The sequence below is a fragment of the Lipotes vexillifer genome, unplaced genomic scaffold (genome assembly GCF_000442215.2).
Source record: "Lipotes vexillifer unplaced genomic scaffold, Lipotes_vexillifer_v1.1 scaffold1077, whole genome shotgun sequence".
Lineage (NCBI taxonomy): Eukaryota > Metazoa > Chordata > Mammalia > Artiodactyla > Lipotidae > Lipotes > Lipotes vexillifer.
This window is the reverse complement of record NW_006784237.1, coordinates 251,607-276,358: the sequence shown is the minus strand read 5'-3', so window position 1 is coordinate 276,358 and position 24,752 is coordinate 251,607. Positions and strand designations below refer to the sequence as shown.

General features: G+C 41.1%; 1 pseudogene; it reads left to right on the top strand.

The window, feature by feature from the left end:
• Positions 1-386: 386 nt before the first annotated feature.
• On the top strand, positions 387-4,197 carry LOC103084964 (reticulocalbin-3-like; annotated as a pseudogene).
• Positions 4,198-24,752: the final 20,555 nt, after the last annotated feature.

The following is a 24,752-nucleotide window of genomic DNA, read 5'->3' as shown; positions in this document are numbered from 1 at the left end:
CCCCGGGTGGAAGGATGCCACGTGCCGTGGAGTGGCTGGACCCCTGAGCCATGGCCGCTGAGCCTGCGCGTCCAGAGCCTGTGCTCTGAAACAGGAGAGGCCACAACAGTGAGAGGCCCGCGTACTGAAAAAAAAAAAAAAAAAAAGATACAGATGGTTTACTTATCAATATAGGAAGTACAAAAAACTGAAAAAGAGGTAACACATTGCTGGACAGAATCAAGATTTGAAATGAGTTTGACAGACTTGGATGTAGAATAAAACAAATAAGATATGGCTTAGTAAGGATTAATAGAAAGGCTGGAAGCTGAATTGCAGCTTGTTATAGCTGTATAGATCCTGCTTTGGAGTCAAAGAATTCATAGAATGAATTCAAATTGGGGAACATGGCCCTTAACAGTCGCTCATATAGAAAATCTCTGGAAAAGTTTTCATTGACTTCAAGTTGGTACAAACCGTGGCCTTTACAGGTTAGAGATCAAAGGAGAAAACAAGGTCCACTGGATTTGGGCTGGCTTGAGCGCACTTGAACATGGGGGTCTGTTCTGGATGACCCAGAGGGATATGCCAACAATTCCATGACCTCCAGAAAAATGAATCGGGGCCATAGGAGGAGTTGGGAAATCACAAAGAATGATTGAATAAATTAGGGATGTTACCCTGAAGAAAAGAAGATTTAGGAAGGAGTAGTAGTCTTTAAATAGCTGAAGAGCAGTGATGTATAAGGAACTGGATTTATTCCACACGTCTCCCGAGGGCAGAGAGGGCAGCAGCTAGTGGAACCTACAGGGAGGCAGGTAGGAATTCCATTTAAGAGAGAACTCCTGAATATTTGGATCAGTCTGTAAATGGAATGAATTATCTGGTGAATTAATGAGAAACTGAATTAAATGATCTCCAAGTCCCTTCATCTCTAAAAGATTGAGGGATTTATGATTGTTCAAATCATGTCACGTTCATGCAGAGAGACCACTACTAACCTGGTGTAAATAGACCTTCAGGGTTTTCCATGCATATTTACACATATTATTCATATTCTGCATATTTTTTCTTAATAAAATAAGGACTCTTCTGTGTATACTGATTATGATCTGATTTTTTTCTCTTAACATATAGGAAACATGTGTTATTACATGGTGTGGATGCTACCTAACCATGCAACTAGCCCCCTATTTTGGGACACCTACATTGTGTCCAATTTTTAAATGATTACAAATAATCATATAATAAAGCTTTATACTACCTTCTCTTCAGCAAAAAGGGACTCCTCTATAAGGAGAAAAGGTTTCATGCCTATATCAAACAAACCCAAAATCAAACCAAATAAAAGAGCTAACTCTTGACATTTTGAAAGCATCTAATTTTCCTTATAATTTTACTTAGCCTGGAAACATTTTGAGGCAGGAATTCTGGCTCTTAAATGTTCTGTGCAGCAGGGAACACACCAATCATTTTGTAAGGTTTTATTTTTTTCCATTTATAAAATTGTCCCTTTCATGTTAAAATTGCCTCAGGGTTCAAGTACACAATCTAAAACATTTAATTAAAATATATAAAGCAGAACACTAGAATGGTAGCATAATCAATGTTAATGACAATATGAAAATATCATAATGACTTTTGAAAACGTCGGAGAAAACCCTAGGTTCGTTTTAAAATGTAGGATATGAAGTATTGCAAATTACAGTTCCACATAATAAGTTAGAGTACCACACATGACCACATTAGATACAAATTGCATTATTTTAAAATAATGCTGTTTACTTTCCCTATTTATTTCATGTCACAATTCTGAGATAAGTGCACCCTAGGCAAAACACTTAAATCAAGAGGGTTTTGGGCCCCAAGATCAAAAAGCAGATGTGGATAGGTATAAGCACATTTGAAAGAGTTTCCCTTGGCAAATAATGATCGTTTTTGTCAATTCAAGTCCTCTTATTTTTGTGCTCTGTGATTTGGTTAGACAAGTGCTTGTGGAAAACATTTTATTTGCAAATAAAGCCCTTTAGCATTTATAATGCAGCCCTAAGCCCAAAGCTGAGACAAACCTGCTTTTTCCAAATAATTTTTAAAAAATGTTTAAGGCAGGCAACCCTCATAGAAATCTCTACAGATAGATGATTAAGCAAGCCTGAAGATGAACTATGATTCACGATGGCAACATCTGCAGGAAGAAAAAGCTCCCCATTATCTGAGAAGGCTTTCTCTGGGCTAAGCATTCAATGAAGGAAACAAGTTGACCAAGAAAGAAATCGTAAGTAAAACAAAAAGCCACCTGGGAGAGCTCTAAAGGGAACTGTCCTAAGGCTTTGAGGCAGCCTGATCTAAATCACATAGTCACTTTCTTTGGGGTAATTTTTGTTTTTTTAAAGAAATCTCATTGTTTGAGAATATATGGCCCCAGAATAAGTCTTCTGGGGCCATATATTCTCCATCCCTAGCAGAGAGGTGCGATCTCTATGTTACCGTGGAAATCAGACTTTTAGTCCTTGGCCTCGGAGGTAATTTCTATTTGTTGTGATTTCCCAAGTTAGTAGAAGTCATCCTTGCAGATAACATTCTCCAGGGACCTGGCACCACGAGATCTACCAAGTGCCCTCCGTGGAGTTTGTCAAGCTGGGGAGGAAGACACGCCACTGACTCTGCTCTCATTTCTCGCAGCCCAGTCACTATGACTGTAGCCTGACTTGACATTAGCTGAGAAGAGGTCCTTCGGGACATTGATTGTTTTGAACGTTAAAATATTTCGGGAAAGGAAGGGACAGAAATGTGAGGGAGAAGAAAAAAGAGGCAAAAGTGTGTTACCTCAGTGTGTAGTAAAGAATTAACTGCACCCGAAAGGGAGGTCTGGCTTTTTCCCTTGGTCCCTGGGAGGTGACCTCTGAGCCCTTGGAATGTCATGTCTGATCAGAGTGTCTGAGGGCCATGGGTCACACCAATACTCCAACAGTGTGATTAAGGCTGGAGGCTTTGGGTCACGTGGCACCAGCTAGACCTCCAGAGGGGCTGGATACTGAGGTCAGCAATGTGGGTGGCCATTCAGGTCTATGTAACTGAGCTCCCATAAAAACCCCGGACACCAAGGCTTAGGTGAGCTTTGCTGATTGGCAATAATTTGTGCTCATTGTCTCACATTGCTCCTGGAAATGTTAATGCTTTCCACACTCCAATTGGAAGTTCTTGAGTTTAGAACTCTCCTGGACGCTTCCCCATGCATCTCTTCCCTTGGCTTACTTTCTTCTGTATTGTTTTACTGTAATACGTCATAACCGTGGTTTAACATGTATTAACAACTTTCAGTAAGTTTTGTGAGTCTTGCTAGCAAAATATTGAAACTGAAGTTGGCCTTGGGGTCCCCCAAACTTGAACTCGTTGTCTGCATGAGGGTGGTCTTGTGGACTGTTCCCTAGCTCTGCACTCAGAAGCCACCCAGTTGCCCGCATTGTTCCTCATAATGACCTGCCTATGAGTTGTCATATTCTCCTCTGCCACATCCCCTCTTTGGCCCCCATCTCACTGCTCTATAACCCAGCACGTCCACTGCTATATAAGATCGCCCACCAAAATGCTTCTCCTTAACCTTCCACTATTCCCCCTCCAGGAGGAATCATCTGTCCCAGCCTGGCTGCTTCCCCTCTGGTTTCCCTCCTACCTGAATATACTGTCTTTACTCAGGCTGCTTCCCTTGCCCTGAGTGTCCCTTTCCCCTCATCTCATCCAAATCCTACTTGTATGAACATTTAAAAAGAGAGGAGGGAGAAGAGAAAACTGAGGTGAAGGAAAGTGAAGTGGGTGGTCCGAGGTTCCGGGCTCCAGGAGTGTCAGAGCCAGGCTGGGAGGCCCCAGGAACTGCCCCTGATGTCGCCCCCTCTCACCCCCAACACCAGCGGATCTGTACTCGGCAGAGCCCGGGGAGGAGGAGCCAGCCTGGGTGCAGACGGAGCGGGAACAGTTCCGGGACTTCCGAGATCTGAACAAGGACGGGCAGCTGGATGGGAGTGAGGTGGGCCACTGGGTGCTGCCCCCTGCCCAGGACGAGCCGCTGGTGGAGGCCAACCACTTGCTGCACGAGAGTGACACAGACAAGGACGGGCGTCTGAGCAAGGCTGAGACATCCTGGGCAACTGGAACATGTTCGTGGGCAGCCAGGCCACCAACTACGGCGAGGACCTGATACGTCACCACGATGAGCTCTGAGCCCCAGCGTGCCCACTGCAGCCTTGTCGCCCCATGGGCTGACCCACAGAAGGGCCCCAGTGGCCAGGGACCCCTGTCCGGCCCTGAAGGATGCGGACACAACCTCCGGTGTCCCCCTGCCCCTGGGCTCTCATGGACCCACCGGGTCAACTTCTCTCCTTGAGATATCGCAGCCCCTCCCAGATCCCCCTAGGGGCTCACAGACCCAAGATGAGGGACCATCTACTTTTCACTGGCAGAGTCTCCCCGCCCAGACCAAGGCCCCCTACGCCAACCTCAGCCTCTAAGAGCCTCCACTAACCCCCGGCTCCGAATCTGAGCCTCACACCACAGAGATGAGAAACACTCCCCCAGGTGCCCCAAACTTGCCCCCAGGACTTGCCCAAAGGATGCCTCCTCTCTGCCAGGGAAGCAATAAAATCTAGTGCTGGGGCCCCATCTGTGTGTCTCTCTGAGGGGGTAACAGGGGCCTTGGGGGCTGTGGCCCCCCCCCCCAAAAAAAAAGAGAGGAGGAAAAACTACAATGTCTTGGAAAACTCATTTGAAATCAAGGTTAATCATAAACTGGTAGGATCTAAGGAGAGAGAATATTCTATAGCAGAAGGTAATGGGATATAAACAATACTGGGTATTGCCAGAATCCAAGCTACAAAAATCTTATGTCTATTTCTCAGAGTGAGCATAATTTGCTGATATTTTATTCTACCAAGGAGCCTCACTATCCCAATGATGAGTGTTGTGATTAGTCCTCTGTGCTCACACCAGTGTCTTCCTCACACCTGGACAACCGGATGATCGTAGTAGATCGTTTGGGACTTCACCTGCTCCAGGTTAATGATATTTCTAGATTTGAGGTCTCTCTGATTGAAACATTATTTGTGTCGCTCCCAATTTTCTGAATGTATTCCTTTCTTTCCTTTGTATAGATAAAAGGAATAAATTAAAAATACAGAGTTACACAGTGGTAACCCAATAACACGAAAACATAGAGACATGCAAACTACTTAGAACCATCACAGCTTTTGAGTTTCTGACAAGACCATCATGATATTTCTTTGATCACCCACAAAACATGCACAGCCATATCTCTAGAGGCTCAGGTGGGACTGGGTGACAACAGAGGTTGGTCATTTATAGTCCAGAGGATACACCCTCGCTCAAAGCTGCACACTACTGCAAACTATACAATAATGGTTTTATTGTATGATTTACATTATAAATACAAGAGTAGAGTTACTAAATGGATAATCATGCAAAGGTCCTTTTGAAACAGTTCCATGTCAGGATTGCTTTCAGTTATGTAACAAAGGATCTTGTACCATTTCTGTACTTGTTTGTTCACGAACAACGCATCTTTATCATATTCTTAAAAAATCCTTTTCACCTCTGTGGGGAAATAAAGTTCTTAAAATGTCATGTCCTGACTTTAGTGGGATGTTCACAGATTTTTCTCGCTGCCCTTTCATCTCAGGATAGACAGAGGGGTGAGACACCTAAAAAGAGCAAATTACTTGGCCTTGGACCTACTTGGGAGCTCTGCCCTTGTGTTTAGGAAAACCCCAGGTCTTCAGCTCTACGGAGGAAGCTTTAACACAGCGTACAGTTTTCCCACCTCTTTTCATTTCAGAGCTGCTCCAAACTTCACGTGTCCTTAGGCAACTGTCAGGTTTCTCAGATAATGTATGAACAGCTGTCAGGTTTTTGCTAAGCTCACCACTGCCTCAAACACAGTTCAACTCATCCTCTCTCTCAAGGGGGCTCTTTCTAGCATATTTCTTTCTTCCTCCATCATCATCAGCTGGCCTCTTCATTCTCCTGCCCCTGCCTAGCCTCTTCCACACCTCTGACACCCAGAATAACGCTTTTCCTTGCCTCACCCCCCCAACCTTGCAGTCCTTCAAAGCAAGCCCCAATGACCTCCTCCATCAGGAAGGCCCCTCTGTGAAAACGCCTTCTAATTTTAGTTTCTCACCTCTCTGACTTCCAAAGGAACTCATATTCATACACTCATGAAATGTTTAGTTGTAAGGAACTTGGGAGGCTTTTCAATTCAGCCTCCCTCCAAATGCAGGAATTCATCCTGGTCTGTGTCTGAATTGGGAGGAAAGCACACTGCTCTCGCAGTCACCCAGTGTGCCTTTGGGCAGCTGTCTTGTTAGGAGTTCTCCTTTACACCGAGCAATTGTCTGCTACCTGCAGCCTCAGTTTGTCCTCTGTAGCAAAATCAAATACAGTGAAGTCACAATTCACGGAGTATTTTCTTTTTTTTTTTTTCGGTACGCGGGCCTCTCACTGTTGTGGCCTCTCCCGTTGCGGAGCACAGGCTCCGGACGCGCAGGCTCAGCGGCCATGGCTCACGGGCCCAGCCGCTGCGCGGCATGTGGGATCTTCCCAGACTGGGGCACGAACCTGTGTCCCCTGCATTGGCAGGCAGACTCTCAACCACTGCGCCACCAGGGAAGCCCCCAGTATTTTCATTTTAAAGTAAGCAGACGATACTATATATGAAATAGATAACTAATAAGGACCTACTGTATAGCACAGGGAACTCTACTCAGTACTCTGTAATGGCCTATATGGGAAAAGAATCTAAGAAAGAGTGGATATATGCATATGTATAACTGATTCGCTTTGCTGTACACCTGAAACTAACACAACATTGTAAATCAACTCTACTCCAATAAAAATTAAAAAAAAATTAAGCAAGCAGACGAGGTCAATATTACCCTTGAAAATCCCAGTCATCACCCAGAAGTTATAGTAAATATGGTTTTGTGTACATAGTACCATCTTTGAGAAAATCCGTCATGGCCAGTTTTCCCTCCATTTTTGGAACAGATTTCTATTTCTTTGGCTGAACAGTGGTGGTAGTTGTTGACAAGCAATTAAAGGCCATTTATATATAAAACGCCTGTTTTTTAATACTACCATCACATTAACATAGAGAGAGTGTCACAAGACATCTGAGACTAGTCGAGGTGATGTTGGTATACATTCCCTGCAGGACACACCTCTTCCCTGTCATGCATGATGGACTTCACATATTTAATGGCAACTCTCCCCAATTATCTGTGTTGCTTTTGTCACTTTGATGATCCCTGCTGTCTCCTGATGCTCCTCAGTGCTTTTGTTCTTTTAGCAGACAACTCTGATGTTGATGTTGTGAACTTTCTGGGTTTTCTGAGAAAGAGCATAGCTCCAGGTTTAGAAGTTTTGAGCTCGGGTGAGAGTGGGACAGCCAAGCAGAGACTGTCCAGGAGGCAGACAGACAGGTAAAGTATTAGAGTTAAAATTCAGGCAAGAGAACAGAAATGAAAACCTGTAAATTTGGAACCACTCTCAGGACGATGACCATCTTGGCTTCCCAATTAGATTAGATACTTTCTGGGGGCAGGACTGCTCCATATATTTCTCTAAAGCCTCACATCATGATAGCAGCTCAGCAAGAACTAAACAAGTATTTGCTCAGTTACAAGTCAATCCAAGTTCTAGGGAGCCCAGAATACAAAAGCAAGTAATTTAGAAAAGAAAAAAGCGCACGGGGGCGGGGGCGGGGGGAGTAATTGTTGAGCATGTTACATTTTTATGAACAATAGAATCTCTTTCCTCTCCAACCCACCTCTAGACAGGCACGCAGGCCCACACACACACTGCCCACATGGCCCTTGAAAGCCGGTCTGTGCAGAATCCCTCGGGTGCGGGAAGGGGGAAGGGTAAGCGGGGATCTCTGCTTCACCTCTACCAAAGCAGCCCTGTGTTTAACCTACTGTTCACACCGAGCCTCCCGGCAAGAATTCCTTTAACAAAAGCATTTGCAAGAGGTAGTATCTGGAAGAAGGAGAAGGAGAAGACAAGCAAAAACTATGAGACTTCAGCACCACCAGACCAGCTTTACAACAAATGCTAATGGAACTTCTCTAGGCAGCAAAAAAAGGCCACAACTAGAAACAAGAAAATTATGAATGGAAAAGTCCACCAGTGAAAGGAAACATACAGTAAAGGTAGCAAATCATCCACACAAAAATATGATATCAAAACCAGCAATCATGAGAAGAGGAGAGTACAAATGCGGGATATTGGAAATGCATTTGAAATTAAAAGACCAGCAACTTAAAACAATATTGTTTATATACAGACTGCTGTATCAAAACCTCATGGTAACTGCAAACCTAAAATCTACAATAGATACACACACACTCAAGAATAAGGAATCCAAACACAACAGTAAAGTTAGTCATCAAATCACAAGAGACCAGAAAAGTACTAGAGCTCATTAATGAATTTGGTAAAGTTGCAGGAAACAAAATTAATACACAGAAATCCCTTTCATTTCTGTACACTAACAATGAAAGATCAGAAGGAGAAATTTTAAAAATGACCCCATTTACCATCACACTAAAAAGAATAAAATACCTAGGTATAAACCTACCTGAGGAGGCAAAAAACCTGTACTCTGAAAAACTATAAGATGCTGATGAAAGAAATAGAAGACAACACAAACAGATGGAAAGATATACCATGTTCTTAGATCAGAAGAATCTATATTGTCAAAATGACTACACTACCCAAGACAGGCTACACATTCAAATTACCAATGACATTTTTCACAGAACTAGAACAAAAAATTTTAAAATTTGTGTGGAGACACAAAAAACCCTGAATAGCAAAAGCGATCTTGAGAAAGAAAAATGGAGCTGGAGGAATCAGCCAAATTGACTTCAGACTATACTACAAAGCTACTGTAATCAAAACATTATGGTACTGACACAAAAAGAGAAATACAGATAAATGGAAAATAATAGAAACCCCAAATACAAACCCATGCACCTACAGTCAATTAATCTATGACAAAGGAGGCAAGAATATACAATGGAGAAAAGACAGTCTCTTCAATAAATAGGGCTGGGAAAACTGGACAGCTACATGTAAAAGAATTCTCTAACACCATACAAAAAAATAAACTCAAAATGGATTAAAGACCTAAATGTAAGACCAGATACTGTAAAACTCTTAGAGGAAAATATAGGCAGAACACTCTTCGACATAAATCGCATAATATTGTTTTCAATCCGTCTCCTAGAAAAAAACAAAAATAAACAAATGGGACCTAATTAAACTCAAAAGCTTTTGCACAGCAAAGGAAACCTTAAATGAAACAAAAAGACAACCCAAAGAATGGAAGAAAATATTTGCAAACTAAGCAACCAACAAGGGATTAATCTCCAAAATTTACAAACAGCTCATGCAGCTCAGTATTAAAAAACAAACTAACAACCCAATCAAAAAATGAGCAGGGGCTTCCCTGGTGGCGCAGTGGTTGAGAATCCGCCTGCCAGTGCAGGGGACATGGGTTCGTGCCCTGGTCCGGGGAGATCCCACGTGCCGCGGAGCGGCTGGGCCTGTGAGCCATAGCGGCTGAGCCTGTGCGTCTGGAGCCTGTGCTCCACAACAGGAGAGGCCACAACAGTGAGTGGCCTGCATACTGCCAAAAAAAAAAAAAAAAAAAAAAAAAAAAAGAGCAGAAGACCTAGAGGGGTGGAGTCAAGATGGCATACAAGGAGGATGCGGAATTCGTGCCTCCTCACAACCACCTACCAGGCCCCGGAGGGGGACCATGGACAGCTAAGGGGATGGGAGGAACCCCCAGCAAATGGGTGGGATGTGGGGCATGGGGGGAGTGAAGGAGGAGGAGAAGTGGAGGCGGGACAGGACTGGCAACCCTGAGGGGCAGCTGGGGGAGGGGAAAATGGGGAAACTGGGGAACCATTGGGAGGGAAGATGATCACAAGGGAGAATGGCCAGGTTTCCTCTGCCCACTTAGGCCTCCAGGAACCTGCTGAGACCCTGGGCCTGATCCTCTGCCCACCTAGGCCCCCTCCAGCCATGCGGGTCCTGAGGGAGTGGGAGGGAGGGAAGGGGGAGCAAAAGTAAAGGCGGGACCTCCGGAACCGGCACCCCTGAGGGGTGGCTGTGGGAGGGGAGGAGTTCCTACACCCAATGGGACCCACCCATGGTTAGGGGTCCAGCAGTGATGGGGGAGACCGTGGGGGAGATGGGGGAGGGGCACAGAGGAATGGATGGGAATGCGGCCAGTACTTTCCCTGTCCACTTAGGCACCAAGGAGCCTGTTGGGTTCCCGGGCCTAATCCTCTGCCCTCCGAGCCTCCCTCCAGCAGCACAGAACCCAAGCCCTGCCCCTACACTGGGAGACCCCTTCCAACGAGCTGGGCCTAAACCTCACCCACACACCCTCACTCAGGGCCTCAGCTCCAAACTCCTGAACTCCACACTCCAGAGACCCTCCTTCTGACATGCTGCCTCTCCCCTTCCACTCAGGTCCTAAGCAGAGGCCCTGCCCCACGCTTGAACATTGCCCCGCCAGCGCCTCGCCCCACGCTCAAACATCAGCCCCCCACCCACCTAGGTCCCACCCCAACCTAAACTCTGCCCCTGCCTAAGTTCCACCCCCACCTAAACTCCATCCCCAGAGCCAAGGCTTTTTTTTTTCTTTTCTCCACTTTTAGATTGGGGTTCTGTTTTACCTTGTTGATTCACTGTTGTTGATTCTTTTATATTTTTAATTTTTCTAATATATCTTTTACTTTTCTAATTTTATTTTATTCTTTATACTTTGTTATTGTTCCCTCCTTTTGGCTTGTACCTCCCTTTTCTTTTTTTTCCTTTTTTCTGTTGTGGTTTTATTTTACCTTTTTGCAGTTGTCTCAAGTACAGTTTTATTTTTCCTAACATAATTTTTATCTTTCTAATTCTATTTTGTTTTTTATTCTTTGATATTGTACTGCTCCTTTTTTTCTTTCTTTCTCCCTTTTTTTTTTATTTAACCACGCCACAAAGCTTGCGGGATCTTGGTTCCCAGGCCAGAGGTCAGGCCGAGCTCCTGCGGTGGGAGCTCCAAGTCCAAACCGCTGGACTAACAGAGAACCTCAGACCCCAGGGAATATCAGTTGGAGTGAGGCCTCCCAGAGGACTTCATTTCAGCACCAAGACCCAGCTCTAACCAACTGCCTGCAAACTCCAGTACTGGATGTCTCAGGCCAAACAACCAGTGAGACAGGAATAAAGCACCACAACCCAAAAAAAAAAAAAAAAAAAAAAAAAAAAGATACAACAAAAAAACATGTTACAGATGAAGGAGCAAGGTAAAAACCAACAAGAGCAAATAAATGAAGATGAAACAGGTAACCTACCTGGAAAAGAATTCAGAGTAATGAGAGTAAAGATGACCCAAAATCTCGGAAAAAGAATGGAGAAAATACAAGAAACATTTCACAAGGATCTAGAAGAACTAAAGAGCAAACTAACAGTGATGAACAACACGATTACTGAAATTAAAAATATTCTAGAAGGAATCAATAACAGAATAACTGAGACAGAAGAACGGATAAGTGAGCTGGAAGATAAAATAGTGGATATAACTGCCAGGGAGCAGAATAAAGAAAAAAGAATTCAGGACAGTCTCAGAGACCTCTGGGACAACATTAAATGCACCAACATTCAAATTAGAGTGGTCCCAGCAGAAGAGAAAAAGAAAGGGTCTGAGAAAATATTTGAAGAGATTATAGTCGAAAACTTCCCTAACACGGGAAAGGAAATAGTCAATCAAGTTCAGGAAGCACAGAGAGTACCATACAGGATAAACCCAAAGAGAAACACGCTGAGAAACATATTAATCAAATTATCAAAAAATAAATACAAAGAAAAAATATTAAAAGCAGCAAGGGAAAAGCAACAAATAACATACAAGGGAATCCCCGTAAGGTTAACAGCTGATCTTTCAGCAGAAACTCTTCAAGCCAGAAGGGAGTGGCAGGACATATTTAAAGTGATGAAGGGAAAAACGTACAAAGATTACTCTACCCAGCAAGGATCTCATTCAGATTCGATGGAGAAATTAAAACGGTTACAGATAAGCAAAAGTTAAGAGAATTCAGCACCACCAAACCAGCTCTACAACAAATGCTAAGGGAACTTCTCTAGGCAGGAAACACAAGAGAAGGAAAAGACCTACAAAAACAAACCCAAAACAATTAAGAAAATGGGAATAGGAACAGACATATTAATAATTATCTTAAGTGTAAATGGATTAAATACTCCAACCCAAAGACACTGACTGGCAGAATAATACAAAAACAAGACCCTTATATATGTTGTCTACAAGAGACCTACTTCAGACCTAGGGACACATACAGACTGAAAGTGAGGGGATGGAGAAAGATATTCCATGAAAAAGGAAATCAAAAGAAAGCTGGAGTAGCAATTCTCATAGCAGAGAAAATTGACGTTAAACTAAAGACTATTACAAGAGACAAAGCAGAGCACTACACAGTGATCAAGGGATCGATCCAAGAAGAAGATATAACAATTGTAAATATTTATGCACCCAACATAGGAGCAGCTCAATACATAAGGCAAATTCTAACAGCCATAAAAGGGGAAATTGACAGTAACACAATAATAGTAGGGGACTTGAACACCCCACTTTCACCAATGGACAGATCATCCAAAATGAAAATAAATAAGGAAACACAAGCTTTAAATGACACATTAACAAGATGGACTTAATTGATATTTATAGGCTATTCCATCCAAAAACAACAGAATACACTTTCTTCTCAAGTGCTCATGGAACATTCTCCAGGATAGGCCATATCTTGGGTCACAAATCAAGCCTTGGTAAATTTAAGAAAATTGAAATTGTATCAAGTATCGTTTCTGACCCAAAGCTATGAGACTAGATATCAATTACAGGAAAAAAAACTGTAAAAAATACAAACACATGGAGGTTAAACAATACGCTACCAAATAAGCAAGAGATCAGTGAAGAAATCAAAGAGGAAATCGAAAAATACCCAGAAACAAATGACAATGAAGACATGACGGCCCAAAACCTATGGGATGCAGCAAAAGCAGTTCTCAGAGAGAAGTTTATAGCAGTAAAATCCTACCTCAAGAAACAAGAAAAATCTCAAATAAACAACCTAACCTTACACCTAAGGCGAAAAAAAAAAAAAAAAAAAAAAAAAAAAAAAAAAAAAGGTTATGGGCTTCCCTGGTGGCGCAGTGGTTGAGAGTCTGCCTGTCGACGCAGGGGACACGGGTTCGTGACCCGGTCTGGGAGGATCCCACATGCAGCAGAGCGGCTGGGCCCATGAGCCATGGCCGCTGAGCCTGTGCGTCCGGAGCCTGTGCTCCACAACGGGAGAGGCCACAACAGTGAGAGGTCCATGTACCACAAAAAAAAAACAAACAAAAAAAAACCCATGGTTAGCCAAAGGAAAGAAATCATAAAGATCAGATCAGAAATAAATGAAAAAGAAATGAAGGAAATGATAGCAAAGATCAATAAAACTAAAAGCTGGTTCTTTGACAAGATAAACCATTAGCCAGACTCATCAAGAAAAAAAGGGAGAAGACTCAAATCAACAGAATTAGAAATGTAAAAGGAGAAGTAACAACTGACACTGCAGAAATACAAAGGATCATGAGCGATTACTACAAGCAACTATATGCCAATAAAAGGGACAACCTGGAAGAAATGGACAAATTCTTAGAAAAGCACTACCTTCCGAGACTGAACCAGGAAGAGATAGAAAATATAAACTGATCAATCACAGGCACTGAAATTGAAACTGTGATTAAAAATCTTCCAACAAACAAAAGCCCAGGACCAGATGGCTTCACAGGTGAATTCTATCACACCTTCAGAGAAGAGCTAACACTTGTCCTTCTCAAACTCTTCCAAAATATGGCAGAGGGAGGAACACTCCCAAACTCATTCTACAAGGCCACCGTCATCCTGACACCAAAACCAGACAAACATGTCACAAAAAAGAAAACTGCAGACCAATATCTCTGATGAACATAGATGCAAAAATTGTCAACAAAATACTAGCAAACAGAATGCAACAGCACATTAAAAGGATCATACACCATGATCAAGTGGGGTTTATCTCAGGAATGCAAGGATTCTTCAATATACAAAAATCAATCAGCGTGATTCACCATATTAACAAACTGAAGGATTAAAAACCATATGATAATCTCAATAGATGCAGAAAAAGCTTTTGACAAAATTCAGCACCCATTTATGATAAAAACTCTCCAGAAAGTAGGCATAGAGGGAACCTACCTCAACATAATAAAGGCCATATATGACAAACCCACAGCCAACATCATTGTCAATGGTGAAAAACTGAACCCACTTCCTCTAATCAGGAACAAGACAAGGTTGCCCCCTCTCACCACTATTATTCAACATAGTTTTGGAATTTTTAGCCACAGCAATCAGAGAAGAAAAAGAAATAAAAGGAATCCAAATTGGAAAAGAAGTAAAGCTGTCACTGTTTGCAGATGACATGATACTATACACAGAGAATCCTAAAGATGCTACCAGAAAACTACTAGAGCTAATCAATGAATTTGGTAGAGTGGCAGGCTACAAAATTAATGCACAGAAATCTCTTGCATTCTTATACACTAATGATGAAAAATCTGAAAGAGAAATTAAGGAAACACTCCCATTTACCACTGCAACAAAAAGAATAAAATACCTAGGAATAAACCTGCCTAAGGAGACAAAAGACCTATATGCAGAAAACTGTAAGACACTGATGAAAGAAATTAAAGATGACACAGACAGATGGAGAGATATAGCATGTTCTTGGATTGGAAGAATCCACATTGTGAAAATGACTATACTACCCAAAGCAATCTACAGATTCAATGCAATCCCTATCAAACTACCAATGGCATTTTTTCACAGAAGTAGAACAAAAAACTTCACTATTTTTATAGAAACACAAAAACACCAAATAGCCAAAGTAAGCTTGAGAAAGAAAAAGGGAGCGGGAGGAATCAGGCTCCCAGACTTCAGACTATACTACAAAGCTACAGTACTCAAGACAGTATCATACTGGCACAAAAACAGAAAAATAGATCAATGGAAGAGGACAGAAAGCCCAGAGATAAACCCACGCACATATGGTCAGCTCATCTTTGATAAAGGAGGCAAGAGAATACAATGGAGAAAAGACAGCTTCCACAATAAGTGGTGCTGGGAAAACTGGACAGCTCCGTGTAAAAGAATGAAATTAAAACACTTCCTAACACCATACACAAAAATAAACTCAAAATTGATTAAAGACCTAAATGTAAGCCCAGACACTATCAAACTGTTAGAGGAAAACATAAGCAGAACACTCTATGACATAAATCACAGCAAGATCCTTTTTCACCCACCTCCTAGGGAAATGGAAATAAAAACAAAAATAAACAAATGGGACCTAATGAAACTTAAAAGCTTTTGCACAGCAAAGGAAACCGTAAAAAAGACGAAAAGGCAACCCTCAGAATGGAGAAAATATTTGCAAACGAAGCAACTGACAAAGGATTAATCTCTAAAATATAGAAGCAGCTCAATATAAAAAAAAAACAAACCACCCAATCCAAAAATGGGCAGAACACCTAAGTAGACATTTCTCCAAAGAAGATATACAGATTGCCAACAAACATATGAAAGGATGCTCAACATCACTAATCAGTAGAGAAATGCAAATCAAAACTACAATGAGGTATCATCTCACACTGGTCATCAAAAAGATCTACAAACAATAAATGCTGGAGAGGGTGTGGAGAAAAGGGAACCTTCTTGCACTGTTGGTGGGAATGTAAATTGATACAGCCACTATGGAGAACAGTATGGAGGTTCCTTAAAAACTAAAAATAAACTACTATATGACCCAGCAATCCCACTACTGGTCATATACCCTGAGAAAACCATAATTCAAAAAGAGTCATGTACCAAAATGTTCATTGCAGCTCTATTTACAATAGCCAGGACATGAAAGTAACCTAAGTGTCCATCATCGGATGAATGGATAAAGAAGATGTGGCACATATATACAATGGAATATTACTCAGCCATAAAAAGAAACGAAACTACATTATTTGTAGTGAGGTGGATGGACTTAGAGTCTGTCATACAGAGTGAATTAAGTCAGAAAGAATAAAACAAATACCATATGCTAACACATCTATATGGAATCTAAAAAAAAAAAATTGTTCTTATGAACCTAAGGGCAGGACAGTAATAAAGACACAGACGTAGAGAATAGACTTGAGGACATAGGGAGGGGGAAGGGTAAACTGTGACGAAGTGAGAGAGTGGCATGGACATATATACACTACCAAATGTAAAATAGCTAGCTAGTGGGAAGCAGCTGCATAGTGCAGGGAGATCAGATCGGTGCTTTGTGACCACCTAGAGGGGTGGGATAAGGAAGATAGGAGGGCGATGCATGAGGGAGGGGATATGGGGATATACACATACATAGAGCTGATTCACTTTGTTATACAGCAGAAACTAACACAACACTGTAAAGCAATTATACTCCAATAAAGATGTTAAAAAAAATAAATGAGCAGAAGACCTAAACAGACACTTCTTCAAAGAAGACATACAGATGGCCAAGAGGCACATCAATTGATCCTCAACATCACTTATTATTAGAGAAATGCAAATCAGAACTACAATGAGATATCAATCACCTCACAGCAGTCAGTCAGAATGGCCATCATCAAAGAAGTCTACACACAATACATGCTGGAGAGGATGTGGAGAAAAGGGAACCCTCCTACACTCTTGGTATGAATGTAAATTGGTACAGCCACTATGGAAAACAGTATGGAGGTTCTCTAAAAAACTAAAAATAAAGCTACCATATGATCCTGCAATCCCACTCCTGGGCATATATGTGGAGAAAACTATGGTTCGAAAGGACACATGCCCCCCAGTGTTCATTGCAGCACTGTTTACAGTTGTTGTTTACTCACCAGAAAACAGAAGAAGGTGAAATTAAAACTTTGTTGGCTTCTGATAATAAAACATGCAGGCCAAACGATGGACAGTTCCATAATTTCCCCTGGAATCCTACCCCATCTGCTCAGGGGCAAGATTAATCTCTTAACTAGCACATGTGATGTGTTTGCCAAATTATTTATCTTCAGTAGATGCTATGAAATTGCTCAGATAGTCCACAGACAGGTTTATCAAAAGAAGGAGAGAAAAAATTATTTTCAAAACGAATTTAGAAACCAAGGAAAATGATGTCTCTCCATTTTCCTTTATGTTGTCCAGGATTCATGCCATTTGTTTGCTGCAGACAAGATGCAGACTCTTGGGCTTCCCTGGTGGCGCAGTGGTTGAGAGTCCGCCTGCCGATGCAAGGGGTTCGTGCCCCGGCCCGGGAGGATCCCACGTGCCACGGAGCGGCTGGGCCCGTGAGCCGTGGCCGCTGAGCCTGCACGTCTGGAGCCTGTGCTCCGCAACGGGAGACACCACAGCAGTGAGAGGCCCGCATACCACAAAGAGATGCAGACTCTTGCAAAGAATGGAATATACTGGTCTTTTGAATGAAGCATGAATTTGGTTCAAAATCAAGGAATTTTCTTCAGTTAATAATGTATTCTCTATTGAGATTCCAATAAAAATACAAGATTTCAGAAAGACATATGCAACAAAAGAAAATTAAAAACTTAAGCAGAAAGTTACTTCAGAAAAGTTCTTTACTTCTTTACTTCAGAGAAGGAGATTAAGATCTCCTCACGTTCCTGCTTTTTGCCATGAGAAGAACATGCTTTGTTTAGCTGTTGGTCCAAGGAGGATCAGAGACTCTTGGAGCAGACCTGAGCTCAACCTGAAGCCTGAGGCAACTCTAAGCAATCCACAAGTGCAGAGTGAGAAATGAATGCTTATTGTTTTATGCCATTGAAATTTTATGGTTTTTTGTTACTCAGTGTTATTGTGGCAATGGCTGACTGATACAACACATATTTATACAGTACTGTCTAAAGCTCTTTATGTTCATCAGGTCATTTATTCCTCACAATAACCCTATGAGGTGAGTACTAGTATCAACACCATTTTATGGTTAGGAAGCTGAGGCACAGAATTTAATGAACTTGCCTGAAGCTCCATAGCAAACAAGTGGTGGCACACTAGAACCGAGGCCACCCAGCCCAGAGTCTGAGCCCCCACTGGCTGCCTCTCATCACGGACTGCTGATGCTTCCATTCACCTCCTTTGAAAAGTCTCATTCACCTGAAGCTAATAATTATGATAATAAAACTCATCATTGATTTAAGAATCTAAATACACGAAGCATTTGCCAAGTCTAATTATATTTTTGTAAAATGTGAGATGAATGGAGCTTTCCCTTCCACTCAGTTTGTATACCTTTGGATGAATCACTTATTCCTCAAATGATACAGAGCTCAGATTGAGAAAATCTTACTTACATAAATAAGTAAATGAAATAGAAAGAGTCTAATTATAGCAATGTCACTCAATTCCTTGAATTCCATTTGAGCTGGATGCCAAAAACACATAATAATTTATAGTACAAAATTATTTTAATGTTTTTATGTACGGGGCATCTTCTACTTATCCTTCTACATCTACGTCATCCTCTTCAACCCCACTTTCTGTCCAGAGGCTGACCTGTACAGACTACACCAATGTACTTTCCTTCCTTCTTGCTTCCAGTCGGATTTGGCCAATGAAGATCTTTTGGCAGAAGGTGATAGGAAGAGAAGAGATGGATATTTGTTCTCCTAGCTCCTTCCCTGCAAGGGTCTCTCTCCTTTCAAGGTGACCCTCTCTACATTGCCTGTTTCCTTCTGGGTTCTGGTCAACTCTCCCTCCTCCTACCCCTTCTGGCCCAAAGATGGTAACAACTTTCCTGTTGCTATCCCTAGGGTATTGCACTATTTTGGGAGTTTCCCTACATCCTGCTTACATTTATCAATAGTCCATGTATTAAATCTTCCTGGAATTATTCTAATGTGCATATGCCATACTTTTCTTGCCATGTGACCATGGGTGGTTGCCATGACTCATTCAGTCTATCACTGGACAACACAATTATGTTGTTCTTTAAGTCTGTTGAAAGAAAAGAATTATATACCACTTAACTAGCAAAAGGACTTGTTAGACCTGAACCATCCAGTATAGTAGCCACTAGTCACATTTGGCTTGATTCAATTAAATACAATTTAAAATTTAATTCCTCGGTCACATAAACCATATTTCAAGCACTCAATATTCGAATGTGACTAATTGCTACAGCATTGGACAGTGCAGCTACAAAACATCTCTATCACTGCAGAAAGCAGTGTACTAGACAACTGTGGAATGGTGACTATGACATTAAAAATCTATACTGGGACATTTGCAGTTTTTAGAAAATTTTGCTTATGAAACGAAAAATTATTTTTCTTATATTTGTTGACCTATAAAATCATTCAATTCAAAAAACATTTTCAAAAAGAATTTTTCTAAAGAATAATAAATAAAAATATATATCAACACAGATCAAGAAATTCTGGGCATAGAACCTGATGTCAAATTGGATGAGACTTTGGGAGTCTTTGGAGGAGTTGATTATGGTTTACATGTGGAAGTGATGTAAACTTCTGTGGCCCGAGGGCAGACTGTGGTAGATTTGTCTGCAACTAGAGCCAATAACAATTAATCTCATCCCTGTACACCGGTGCAACTTCTCTGACCAAGAAGGTAGGTCTATCTCCCCGTATCTTGGATCTGAACTGGACTTGTGATTCCTTTTGACAAACTGAATGCAGCAGAAATGATAGTTTGGGATTTCTGAGCCCAGGACTTCAGAGGTTGTATAGCTTCTGTTTTCAATCATGGGGGAAATCAGAGGACATCTAAAGAATCCTTGTAAAGAGAGGCATGTGGAAAAAAAGAGGCTCTGGAGTAGAAAAGTCTATTAGGAAGGAGGGACGGAGGGGGGAAGTGAGAGAGAGAGAGAGAGAAAGAAAGAGAGAGAGAGACCCAGCCAACCCCCAGCCATTTCAGGCAATAGCTAAGAAACCAAACACGTGAGGAAGGCTATCAGGGATTCTCCAACCAACACCACAAACTGCAGAAATAAACTTTCCCTTCTGAGTACTATTTGAATTCTTGAACAACAGAATTTTGAGTATTAAACAGTTATTTTAAGTCAATAAGTATTGGAGCGGTTTGTTATGCAGGACTGCTCAGTTTCTATTTTTTGCATTTATTTGGCATGCACTTAATTATCATTTCCCGTGTGTTATGGACTGAATATTTGCATCGCCCCCAAATTCATATGTTGAAGCCCTAACCCCCCAGTGTGACTGTATTTGGAGATGGGGCCTCTAAGGAAGTAATTAAGGTTAAATGAGGTCATACGGGTGGGCCTTTATCCAATAGCATTAGTGTCCTTATAAGAAGAGACACCACATGAGCACAGAAGAAAGGCCATGTGAGGATGCAGTGAGGACGTGCAATCTGCAATCCTGGAAGAGAGGTCTCACCAGGAAGCAAATCAGCCAGCACCTTGATCTTGGACGTCCCAGCCTTCAGTATGGCAAGACATAAATTTCTGCTGTTTAAGCCACCCAGTCTATGGTATTTTGTTATGGCAGCCCAAGCAGACTAAGATACCATGTTTGTTTTATCAGGAAAGCTCTGCATGCTGTCTTTGATGGGTGATGAGTATTAGTTATGTCAGTCTGAAGAGGGTCAGTAAAAGAGAGAATGGACTGTCTTTCAGATCTAACCCATGTTTCAGATCTAAAGTGTGAGCTCTCTTCCCTGCACACGCCTGTCAGAAGTTGGAAGTACAAAGTGGAAGCCTACCAAACCCATTCCAGGTGAGTTTCATTCAACTACTGGTAATAATACTGGGATACAAAATATTAAAATATCCAAGACATCATCCAGTATTTTGCCAGACAAACTAAAAGCCTTTCAGTTTTTGGTAAATATACCTTCATGCTATATCAAGATTTAACCAATTGATGGTTAGTTACACCTGCTATACTCTCTTCAGAGGCATCTTGTTTGTGGAGCTGGGTTTGGATCAAACCTGGTAAAAACAACCTCATGAAACTGGAGACTGTAAGAATTTTTCTGTCGCTCATGAACAAAGACCTATTTTATGCCAATTTCAATATTCTAGGTTGACTTGAAGGACCTTACAAAGGCATGACAGATGGCTTTAAAGACAGACAGTTGAGAATTATTACATATGGACTGCTTAGGAATTTCATTTCCTGGATGAAAATGATTAAGTTTTTGATTACACACTTGACAGTATTAAAATATCAACATCTGAGTGGAAGGAACTAATCCTTATTAAATAAAGATGATTTTCTAAAGTTCAGGGTATTACATACAAGATTGCATTTTGAGAATATTTTGTCATACACCCGTACCTAAATAGATGTTTTACTTTAAAGAGTGCAGTTAACTCTTCTGGGAATTAACAGCAAAGAGAAGGTATTTAGTCCCTAGTAATTGTAGAGTTTGCAACAAGTGAATAAAATGATTGCTGCCAAGTGCATTATCTACAGCACAGCAATGTTAAGTACATAAATAAACGGAATGAGTGAAGAGTAACAGGAAGAGATTTGTGCCTATATTAAAAGAAAACACAAAGATTTCTATTATATTATAACCTTTAGAAATTTGATGGAAGTAAACATGGACATTTTTATCCTTCCTTGAAATCATGCAAAATATGCAACTGAGACACAGACCGAGACACAGGTTAATAACATGAATCACCAAAGCTCATTCTCGCTGTGGAGAATCGTAAAAATGCAGACAGAACACACTTCTTAGCTGACTGTAAATTCCCAGCATGTTTTTCACAGTTAAATATTCTAATGCTGTGATAGATAAAAACCTTTGATGAAAAAAATCATTTCATACATTTGTCACCTGCATGAAAAAATCATTTCATACATTTGTCACCTGCATCGAGATCCTCATTTCTTACTGATGATTTTTTTTCCTGTGGCAATATTTTATCTGTTTTTTTAAAATTAATTTCTTTTCTCTATAAACAAGCTTCCTACTTAAAGAAAAAAACATTTATTTATGTATTTGCTTGTCCCGGGTCTTAATTGCGGCTTGTGGGCTCCTTAGTTGTGGCATGCAAACTCTTAGTTGTGGCATGCATGTGGGATTTAGTTACTTGACCAGGGATCGAACCAGGTCCCTTGCATTGGGAGCATGGAGTCTTGTCCACTGCACCGCCAGGGAAGTCCCCGTTATATTTTATATGTTAAGTAGTCCCTTTGGTTGGACGAGAGGTTTTTCTACCCTGGGAGAATGCAGTATGGTTAGATTCAAGAAAAAAGAAGACAAGAGGTTTGTTCTTCTTTGGTGAAGTGGGAGAAAGAGGATAGTGGTGGCGGAGGAGATGGGTGTCCGTAGGCAGATGGGTTTAGGACAGAATTTGTATGAAGAGTAAGGATCTAGATCCTTAGGGCTTTTAGGGCCAGTGTCCTGTACGCTAATATCCACATACATTTATATGAGAAGCACTGCTTTTCATTGTCTTACATTTGGTAATCAAGCCCTTTAATTGGTTTATCTGTAATGCATTAATACGTATTGCCATAGCCTGAAGTGTTGATGTGCTCATTTCTGCCCAGGAAGCCAAGAGTATTTCACGTGATTCTTATTGTTGTGACTTTCAATAGGATAAGAATTCAAATTTACACATTTTACTCCCTCTCTCTGTGCTTTCCTACATGCTTAAATGCTTCCATATTTATTGAATCTAGTTGTCTTATTTCTCAGTAATTACCAGAACTCACCTGATTTAATGATGCCAATCTGTTAGTTTCAAGAATTTTATTTTAAAAATCCTCTTTTCCCTGTGAATATTGTGTGTCTGTGGCTTTCTTAATCCAAAACTGGTTTCAGAAATTTTATAATCTTATGAGATATCACTTAAAAGGGTTTACTGAGTTTTTTTCTTATGCTATAACAGAGCTTAATTACAAAGAAAGGTGTTTACAGATTAATATTTGGGACAAATTCTAAAATGCGTTTCTAGCAATGATCTCCACACTTTCCTCATGAGTACAAAGCAATCTGCTTCTGTTTTTCTGTAACTAGAAGTGGCTAGTACAGTGATAAAACTCCTTATTCAAAACAACATTGCAGCTCCATTTTAAAAACATTTTTGCTTAAATAATTAACATTTTGCTTATCCAAGAAGAAGCCACGTGAGAAAGGAAAAAAATGTTTTCCCAGCTGGTCCTTTTTGCATTAATATTACTAACCCAGACATCAAACACAAACAGTAAGGTGTTGAAATGTATAATTTGAGCCAAAATATCAAAGCCTTGCATGTTTAAGGGCTTTGCAATTTTAAGAGGAGAGCTGCATATGCACGTGAAGTCAGCTTGGCTACAGCTCTCACCTCTTTCTCCATAGTCTTTGTGTGAACAGTTTCCTTCTTGTGGAAATGGAGGAATGATTACAATCATTACTTAACTTGGGAAAGACATAGACATATTTACCTGTTGTAAAGGAAAAAAAACAAAACCCAACCTGGAATCAGTTGTTTTTGTTTGCCTGGTATCCATTTATGTTTTTCTAGTAAAATAACCCATACTGGGGGGAAGAACCACAACTTTTCCAATCTTATCCAAGTGAGAGTAATAGCTCCAGGGCTGGGCCTATGATCTAGGTTGGCCAATAAGAGATTCAAATTCTTCAGCCACTGTGATTGGCTCAGGAAAGGCACATGCTCCAAATTGGTCCAATGAAATAAATCTGGGACTTTTATAGAACAGCTGAGAAAAGAAAAAAATTATCTTTACCAGGAACTGCTGGAATTACTACATGGTGATAACATCCAAAAGGAAAGCTGAGCTGAGATATGGCAGAGGGAGATGGGGAGGGGGAAGGGGAGGGGTAGGGGGCGAAAGACCTGGTTTGGGGTATTTTAATTACATGAAACAAAAATTCATTCTTCGCTTAAGGCAGTATGAGTTGGGTTTTTCTGTCACTTGCACCTGAATGAGTTCTAACACAAAATCTATCCAGCTATGATTGTGTTCAGAATGGGGCAGTTTACAATGAGGTATCACCTCACACCGGTCAGAATGGCCATCATCAAAAAGTCTACAAATAATCAATGCTGGAGAGGGTGTGGAGAAAAGGGAGCCCTCCTACACTGTTGGTGGGAATGTAAATTGGTGCAGCTACTATGGAGAACGGTATGGAGGTTCCTTAAAAAACTAAAGATAGAGCTACCATATGATCTTGCAATCCCACTCCTGGGCATATATCTGAAGAAAACCGTAATTCGAAAGGATACATGCACCCTAATGTTTATTGCAGCACTATTCATAATAGCCAGGACACAGAAGCAACCTTTTAGGTCCATTGACAGAGGAATGGATAAAGATGTGGTACATATATACAATGGAATACTACTCAGCTACAGAAAAGAATGAAATAATGCCATTTGCAGCAACGTGGATGGATCTAGAGATTATCATACTAAGTGGAGTAAGCCAGAGAAAGACAAATATCATATGATATTGTTTATATGTGGAATCTTTTAAAAATGATACAAATGAAGTTATATACAAAACAGAAATATACCCACAGACATTGAAAACAAACTTATGATTACCAAAGAGGAAAGCAGGGGAGGGATAAATTAGGAGTTTGGGACTGA